Here is a 9,959-nt window from a genome sequence, read left to right as displayed (position 1 = left end):
GTACCATGTACAAAGTTTCCCGCGGATTTCTGGTTTTGTGCTCGTGATAATAATAATGATCTGATGCATCGATGATGTATAAACCAGGGAGTCGTTTACGACTCCCTAGCGGCCCTGGTATAAACAATCGCATTAAAATTATTTTACAAACGACGTTTATCAAAATATCAAAATACTCCATGACGTGATGACGTGACGTACGAGTACGTCGACGTCACGTACGTCGCAACGTCGACGCACCGTTTTGAGCATTTTTGTTGGAGTTGGCACTTTTTTGGCCCTTTTCAAGTTTTTGGGCCGAAACAAAATTTTATGACGTGGCAAGTGCACCGCGCTCATGGCCGAGCTGAGCTCAGCTAGCTCGGCCATCTCAAATGTTGATGTGAAAAGCAGGGAGTCGTAAAATACCCGGGTAATACCCGGGTATTTTACGACTCCCATGGCCCATGTCCTAGACCTAGCCCTACATTGGAGGTATATTATGTATCAGATTGCAACGACCAGGAGGCTCTTAGTAGTGGCTGCAAATGACCGATATCCGTCACTTGCAGCTCTGCATCAGAGACCTGTAGCTGGCCTGAAGAGTTGTAAAATTACTCCTTCGTAGCCGGGCGAGTCAGAGCGAGGGCGATTCACGGCTTGGTCAAAAAACTGTCGGCCTGGAACGTAAACGTGGATCTGCCGACACAGTTCACCTGGTTCACACGCCTGACCTGGCATGCTGCATTGCGTGAAAGGAACATTTTTCCGAAAGCAAGCTTCTTCTCCAAAATTCGAAATTTCCTTCCAAAAATGCCGTCGTCCTTGACCTCGAAGCTGAATGTTGTTAGGATAGAAAATTAGCGAAGATGTAGCCGACCCATTCTGGCAAGCCGTGTGCCCTCTGGATATGCAGTTGTTCGCCATGGTCAACAATCTTCTTCTCCTTCGTTCGTACTTTCACTTTCCTGACCACGAATACAAGCGGTACCCATGCTCAGGTTAGTGTTTATTTGTCTGTCTATGCACATACATGTATTACAATGTACTGTTCGTGCTGCAGGCACTGGCCGATCATGGAAATAGAGGAAGCAGCCAGCTTTCTTTGAATTCTCATCCTTTCAACAAAAATATGTACACACTTTCCTTGGCTCCTTTTTCCCAACGCAACCATGCATGCACTGCTTTTCAAATTTGTGTTTGCTTTGGCAGTGGTTTCATGGGCATCCTTCAGCCTTCCCTGGCATTCAAAATTCAGAATAGTTTCCACCCAGGTGCTAGTGCCTCTGTTCTGCTTAGCACATTGTAGTAATATTATTTGCAACTGTCCACCACTGCACTCTTGGCTCACATTCACCACACCATAGCGAGGAAGTTTGTTCTTGGATAGATGTCTGGAGGATGTAGAGCATCTATCCAAGAACGAACGTCCTCGCTATGGTGGGGTAAATGTGGGCCAAGAGCCAGTGAGGAGAGGTGGACAGTTTCAAATTATTTAGCCACATCCGATCCTTTCTCCGATAATTATGGACATGTTTTACTATACCGGTATATTGAATGGCCACTCATGCTTCTATTGAGAGGTAACACTATTCAGGAAACTGAGGAAAGCCAACCGGTGTTGCACAGGATTTGAGGTTGGGAAGAAAAGATGTTCCGATAAAAGAACTGCGAGTACATGGGAAACGTATTATGGAAAGGGCAGTCTGAGTCGAACTAGGATCTCCTGTTCCAGAGCGTGAATATGAATGACGTGAAGTCGCGGATAAAAGCCGGGTTTGCATACAAGCACATCGCAGATAGAAGCCTGAAAATCAAACGGGTCGAATGCATATAAGCCCGTCGCGCGTAGAAGCCTTGCTCTATGCAAGCGCGGATTGGGTGGGTCAAGAGTGCATGCGCTATGTATGGTGCATAGTCAAACTGCCGCCATACCGGTAGTCAGTGGTAGATCTACGCGTGTCGCACGTAGAAGCCTGGCATACAAGTCTGGCAAAAATATCAGTGGTGCATAATGAGCATGGTTTGCATTAAAACCTGATGGAGAAAGCGGCTTATGTGCTTATAAGCCCGGCTTTTATCCGCGACTTTATGGTACAGTAGAATGCCGATATTCCGAACAATCACTTATTCGAAATGCCAGTTTTCATATTGAGGAGCTAGAGTGTGTCTAGTTCCTGTGAAGAGAATGTGAGAAATGATGGAAACGTGAAGGAATGTGCAAGTCTTAGATGGATGTGTGACTGCTCCGTTATCCGAATTTTTCCCCATCCGAACCCCCTGGAGAAAGCGTGCGCCCGAGGGGTGCGGATAATCTACACTCTGCTGTAACAGTTATGTACAATGCGTGCCGATGCACATTGGACAACGTTGCAAATGTAGAATTGTAGGTGGACTGTGGTTCACATTAGACGATCGGAGTACCCCCACCAAACGAAGAGAGCTCAACATCACAAGGTAGAGCTTGCATGTACAATCGAAAAAGAGTACATATACCATTTAATAGCTGATGTTGTTAGTGTGCGTTACGAAGTCTGAAGAAAATGTTGAACGATCTCGGCTGGGATGACGGCTACACCTTAGCTCAGTGATTAGAGCATCGCTGGCCTCAAGCGAAGGTCCCTGGTTCGAATCCTGGTGGTGACAGTCAATTTTTCTTCAGACCTTTCCCGTTTGTGCCTTTCCCTCTAACCAGTGAATATTACTGTTAGCTTCGTACTTTGAGTGATTATCACTTACAGTTACATATACAATGTACTTGATAATTTCTTAACGCATGATAATCGGAGTCAGTACCACAATATTCCTCCCTCACTATATGAGTCTAGATACTTTGAATGTGGAACAGGGTCCAGGACAGGATCGTCTGCTCTATCCAAATTATGGCCTGGTTGCAATTTGTCTATTTACCAGCAGGTACATACTAGGGAGTCATAGCACCTACACTGTAGGGAGACTACACAATACTTTATAGAATTTTGGGTCAGGATTTGGAGGTTCTCCGTGATCTGTGCAACCCGCGATCACGGCCTTGACCTACTGACCCTGAGAACGGCCCAGGTTAGCAATACCATGTACGCGCGTGTATAGATCTGCCCAATGGTGCCCCAAGGGTGGCTGAAACAGGAACCCCTGGGTCGAACCCCATGTCATTTAGCTTTACGGTCGCCTGTGTCGTCTACCTAGATGCTACAACTCCTTGCGTTGCACCCAGTTAATGCAGCACATCAAGTATACAGCCATGTAGTGTTGGTTGTCACCTGTTCTGATCGTGTGATATCACAAACAATCTTCTACGGTCCATTCATTTTTAACTTGGCACGTTAGGGGCCGTCCATAATTATCTATCTTTAACAGATTGAGTATCTTTAACACAAAACGAGAAAAAAATCGTTCATGGGCGGGTGGGTCAAGAAGGGTTTCGTAATGAAAAATATTGATAGCTGAAACACTAGTCCATTCCAGCTATTTTTCGTTGAGGGGTGAGTAGGTGGGGGTGGGGGACGGTCACAAGTTACTCATAACTAAACTTTTCATTTCGTGAAAATTATCGATAATGCCGGGTCCATAATTGTCGATCTTTTACACGAAGAGAAAAAGTTTCGTTTGTGGGTGGGTCAAGGGGAGTTTCGTTTCGAAAAAATATTGATATTACAGACATCAATCGGGGGGGGGGGGGTCCTTCTTTCATTTCGTGAAAATTATGGATAATGCTGGATAGCTCCTTTAGTCTATGCAATAAAATAGTTGTTTTCTTCACACAGTACCGTAAAGTTTAAACAATATCCGGCCATGTTTGTACCGAACATTTTTTCGAAAGGTAATTTCTCAAATGTTGCCTTGAGTACATTCTCAGCAACATAGCAGGCCAGTTTCAAATAATTGGACTGCAAACTTGCATCGCTGGTTGTTGCAGCTCCATCACAGGTCGTATCACGGGAAATTGAGTCCAGCTTCACTTCTAGGTTGGGTGACACGTGATGGGCATCACTTCCTGCATGCTGGTGCATGTGACTCAAGAGCTCTGGCTGGCAAGCAGTTTTAGACTGCAGGTGCAATACAAGATTTTTCTGCGATGTGCTATGCATTGTGCATTGCATTTCTCGAGAGACACTTCACGCTATGTGAAAAAAAGAATTTCGCTCAATGTGGTATTGTGCATCATGCAATGCAACTTTCCCACAAAACTGGACTCAAAGCACCTTATAGCTGTGGTTCACAGCAAAGATTTTCCTATTTGCGACTCTTGGTTTAATCGGTGCAGTAGCATGCATGTGCCTGGTGATAGTGTTGCAATGGATCATAGTGAGGGCGTAGCAGTACTTGTGCACTGATAGTTGGTAATGGCATAAGTACATAACCAAGAGTGGGCAACTCGATGATCCCTCTGCCCACGGCAGAAAGTTTCATCACTTCGGTTTTTGTGGGCCATTGGGCTCACTAATACCATCATGCGTAGCCAGAGATCAAAACTTGTACATCACAGCTACGGTAGTTGAAGCAGAACAATGAACTGTGGATCCATGCCTACTGAACCTGATGAAACACTCTATCTACATGGCACATGTAGAAATATATGCGCGCTTGCTCATAATCATTGGATTTCGAAGCCGATCGCACCTTATGTTAGTAGTTGCACATTCTTAGCAGTTATGTAGTTTGATAATAAAGTTACGATAGATTATCAATACTGGTGGAAACGTTATGCTGGTTGCATATTCTGTACCCGGTGTGCCATGACCAGGTATGCTAATTCATCGGATATTAGCAAGTTTGCCTGCCTGCTGGGTGTTGTATCTTAGCTTCACTGTACTACAAATACAATAGGCTTAGTTTTCCTAAATTGCTTCTTTATAACATCCAGTTTGTTTTGCTGCAACCTTTTCATGTGTTTTGCAGGATTGTAGCCAAGGGTGAATACCATTATCATGAGCGAAGGTCTCTGAGAACTCATGTCTGAAGGCTGGTCATGTTGGCCCAACGATGACTTTCATTGCCTGTGTCCGCCACCTTCATACTGGAATGAACTGGAACATGTTCACTCTCTGTTTCTCATGTGGAAGGACGGAACAGATTGTTTGTCTGTCTCTGTGGATCACCGAAGGCTGAACAGTACAGTTGGAAGAATATTGGATCTCACGAAGTGACTGAATCTGAAGCGGCTGACATGCATCTGCACAGCGCTTTCTTTCTGAGATTTGCTTCAAGGCAGGTTATTGTGTACAATTTTGTCCACAGTATTCCTATATTTGCCAAACGTATTTCTCTGATAGTATTGTGACTACACACGCGCAATGATCTCTCCGTCATCAGTCTTTCGCAATGATGTGGCTCACTGACGACAGCGTGCATAGCCATAGATCAAAATGAGCAGCTAAGGTAGTTGAAGCAGAAGAATGGATCAATGCATCCTGAACCTGGTGTACTGCCTATATGCACCCTCAGTAGTATTTGTAACGTGTTAACTATGAAGTATCAACATTGCTTCTCTTCTATGTGGGTGGTGTGAGTGAATGTCAGATGGTCTGTACTGCCATGGCCGATGGTGTTCACTGGAAGATGTTGGGTTTGGCCATTGTGCCCTCTTGCAATATGCTGTTGCAGCCTGAAGGCAATGAAAAAGTTCGAATGCTGATCTGCTTTCAAGCGTAGAATGTTACATTATGTGCATTACATATTTGCATAATTATGTTTTGTACTGGAGTGTGAATGTGCGGCAAGTGCATGCACATGTAAGTATATCGCACTGCAAACAGCCTAAGAGTTCACGTGGTGTGTGATAAGTACACTTTTGGAAAGTGCGTGCACAGTCGAATCATGTAATGTTAAAATAGCCTTCGTGCTCCTCCCTGAATGGCTGCACAAGTAGAAATCTCCATCTTCCTTTGCTTCTTTTTGCTTGAGCTGGCATGGTGGTCGTAGAGTTGGAAATTGTCAAGTATGATAACAATTGTTGTTTGGTCTGGAGACAAGAATGCATTTGGATATTTGTCCCAGGACTGCATGGCTTCCCAAACTGCATGTTGAATGCCATAGATGATTATTGTTCGGTTCAAGAAAGGACTCGTGGGTCTGTCTGGCTATTGTGAGCTCTCGCTAGTCCATTTCCATAGCACTTGCTCTGGATTCACTCGCTGGAATATTCTCCAGTATAGAACAAGAAGTTTAGAAAACCTACTGGTGATATTAGTATGTTATACTAGTTTCTCCGCACTGTACCGCAGCTTTTGTTATCACACACATGCGGGTTATATACAGTAGTTTATCTACAATCCAGCATGATGTTCTTCCAAGAACGCCCCCGACCTAGGCCCTCGGAACGACGTTCTTGGGTGTGCAACATCACTTATAGTTCTAAATCTTAGAATTAAGCGCAGGATTTTAGTGATCACGGTTCCAAATGCATGTCATTGCACTCCGCCTTTGGGACTTATTAAACATGTCATTGCACTCCACCTTTGGGATTAATTAAGAGCTGTATGCATGCCAAAGCTTGTCATAAAAGAAGAGCAGACTTAAATAGGCATCTTGTACGCATGATTTCTAACATGTAACATTCCTGCCGAAGAGCGTTCTTCCATACTACAGTAGAGTCGAGCGTCCAAGAACGTTGTGTCCAAGAGGTTAGCCTTGAGTGTTCGTATTTTTCAGCCATCCGGCTGCGCTCTTGTAGCATGTTCTTAGAAACAATCATGTTAGGATCATAATTATGTATCCCGAAAGCTGCCGGAAAACCAACACCGCCATTCTTTTTAACTTAAGGCGGTGGCGTTCTTAGCATTTCAGGCTGGACATTCTTGGGCAACACGTTCTTCGGCGCCAGACTCTGCTGTAGTACTGTACATGAAATACAGCTACTACAACTGTAGTAATATAGAATGCCGATTATCCGAATGATTGACTGTCCGAACTGCTCAGGCTGCATGGCAGTAGGCTGTCATCAACATGCATCCCATGATAATTTCGAGGAGCTGGAGTGTGTGCCAAAAAGAATGAGAAATGAAAGTATGCATGAGGAAATGAGTATGTTTTAGATGAGTGTTTTCCCACGCCCTTATCCGAACATACATGCACTCGATCGCCATAACCCCTGGCACACAGCACACAGCTTCAGAACCTGAGAGAGTATGATATGGGTATGTCACAAGTACTCCCAGGTCCCGAAGCTTTCGTCTCAACAAAGGATCATAATCGACGACTTGTAATGAACTACATGTTGGTGGTATTATACCGTACTTGTTTACATTCAATTTAGGAATGAGTTTAAAGCATGAGAACTATCCACAGCAGACATTCTCACTGTTCGGAGTTGCCAAAAACGTGGTGCATGTACAAATCAGGGATGGGTACAATACCAACATCTGAGGTGAGTCTATCAGGAAAGTGAATGTCGTCCACTCTATAAAATGGGGTCCCTCAAGAAAGATGCGATTTTGCAGCCATGGACGTTTCCAGCCAGGTGACTGTATATACAGTGATCTAAGTTATGCAAAGCTTGACATGAATGATTGGCTGGACACGTCAAAGAGAAGGAAGAGAGAAGCAGACCAACCTTACACCAGCTGAGTGTAGTGGCCCAAAACAACAAACTAATTCTGTGTGGCCTTAGAGGAGCTGGGCAAGACGTGTACAGTGAATTCAACAATACAGTAAACGTGGGAGAAGAAGTGACAAGACTGAGTATGATACACTGTGCCAGCACAGTGCACATACTAGTGCAACTGTTGGTGTAGTTGCAGTTGGCTCACACAAGCAGGTCACTCGATTGTAGATACACAGAGCGCATTCTACATCATACAAAACATGTTGAGCTAGGCAGCAGTGGCTGGCATTTACCAACATACACCAATGCCAATGCGCGGCTTGAGCAAATATTACAAGCCTCGGAACACCCATACGCCATTTTAGAGACAGAACAAGGCGATGAGTAAGCACCAAAGGATTATATGAATAGCGGCCAGGCAATAATTCAGGCCACTGCTGCTAATCAAGGACTAGTTACTAGTACTAGTATGTTGTCAGTGTACCCTGAAACGATGCAATCACAGCGAACGTGATACATGCACATCATGTTGCCTGGTTCTTGGTTAAAAGTTGTATCCTCAATGCTTGAGGTTTGTGGGGTCCCTCCAGCTTCTCAGAGTCCTGCACAAAAAAAGATAAAAGCAAGTGCAGGTAGAATAATAGTAAGCTCACATAAAACCTCTTCGTCTTGCTAACAAATTTCGTGATTAAATCCACAGCATGGGAACGAGGCTACAGGAAAAAAAAGTTCAACCATAATAATGCAAAAAGGCAACTTTAGCTAATCATATTTTTGGCAGCAACACTATACTGTTTGTATAGGAGAGTTGGCTTGGTGCATTCATGGCAAATGCACTCCCTAGTATTGTATTACTGTACTTCATCATTTTACTTGGGCATTCATTCCCAGTAGCCCTAATGTCTTCTAACAGAGTGCACAAGGTACTGCATATTCGGCGCATATTTTATTTTCGGCTATTAACGGCCTGTGCATTTTTAATTCGGAAAGTGGTGGACATCACGCAACTGAATTGTAAATAAAAGGGGGTTTGTCAACTGACAACCGCATACTTTTTCGACATCACTAATAAAAGAATTTTTCGTCCAGCGCATGCGCCAGGAGTGAATAGCAACTGAATAGAGCGGTTGTCATTTGACAACCCCCCCTTTTATCTACTAGAGGAAACGCAAAAGGTAACAAGATTACGTAACCCAAGGTGAGAAGGCACTGAACGAACTGTCAACCTACGAATACAACCTCAGTGTAACAACGTGCTCTTTCTGCTTACACAAGCAGAAAGAGAAAGAGCACGTTGTTGCACTGAGGTTGTATTCGTAGGTTGACGCTTCGTTCAGTGCCTTCTCCCCTTTTATTTACTGGGTATTTGTAGCCTAAAATTCGTTTTGCAAGGTTCAACGTGACAGTGCATACAGGCATCAGCAGTACAGGCTGAAATTTCAATGTGGCCGAGATGTGTTTTTGCCCTGGGGAGGCTGCAATTTAAAAGCGTCGGAAATTTGCATACTTTACAACACAGTACTGAGCATGCGGTGAGCTGATCACGAAATGAATTGGACGTACTAATAATGCTAAGGGATTCGGGGGCGCATCAAAGGGGTCAGCACCAAGGAATGGGATAGATTTGTGCCCAGTTCGGGTATGTATATTGGGTATAGAACGGAAATTATTGGCTAAGCCTTGGGCGACTCCTACCAGTATTGCCACCAATGGCCCATGGCTGCTGATCTCTGTGATAGAAATGAGACGTGTATGTGAAACCAAAATACGGCTTTTCAAGATGTACTGTAAGACATGTTATTATAACGAGTCGCACATTTAACGATTGTCCAAAATTCATAGGTTAACGAGAAGATATGTTAACAATCTTGCAGTATTCTGCCATATACACACACAGCATATATGAAGCAGTACGGCCTCAATGGATCTATTATAACGAAGAAATGTCATCCGTTAAAACGTTAGATTTGCTTCCTCGTTATATATACATGTCTTACAGTATGTGCATTTTGTGAAGATCTGATCTAAGGGACACCTTGTTGGGTCTTGCCAACATTCAATTATTATGATGTTCATATCTATGCATGAATTATAAGCAAGAATCAATAACCCCAAGAGTATGCAGCTTTGCACATGGAGTCTGCCACAACACGTTGACCAAAGTACATGAACCTAGACACGAGCTAGGGAATCAGCTGAGCTGCTGCTTCATTTATGATCTGCTATAGTTTCCAGTCTCCATGGAGATTTTTCTTGGAGACGTCGAATCTACAGTATTAGGTGTGGAACTATTGTACTAAACCGCAGGAGATAGAATCTATTCAGCTCGGACAACATTTCACTACGTACGGAAGGAAGTACGCCGATCAAAGCTTGCTACACTCCCGTTTAGTCAACTTAACGGCCCAGATAATGCTTGGGTCATGAACTCGTCGCT

The sequence above is a fragment of the Sycon ciliatum genome, chromosome 1, assembly GCF_964019385.1.
Source record: "Sycon ciliatum chromosome 1, ocSycCili1.1, whole genome shotgun sequence".
Lineage (NCBI taxonomy): Eukaryota > Metazoa > Porifera > Calcarea > Leucosolenida > Sycettidae > Sycon > Sycon ciliatum.
Note: the sequence above shows the minus strand (reverse complement) of the source record.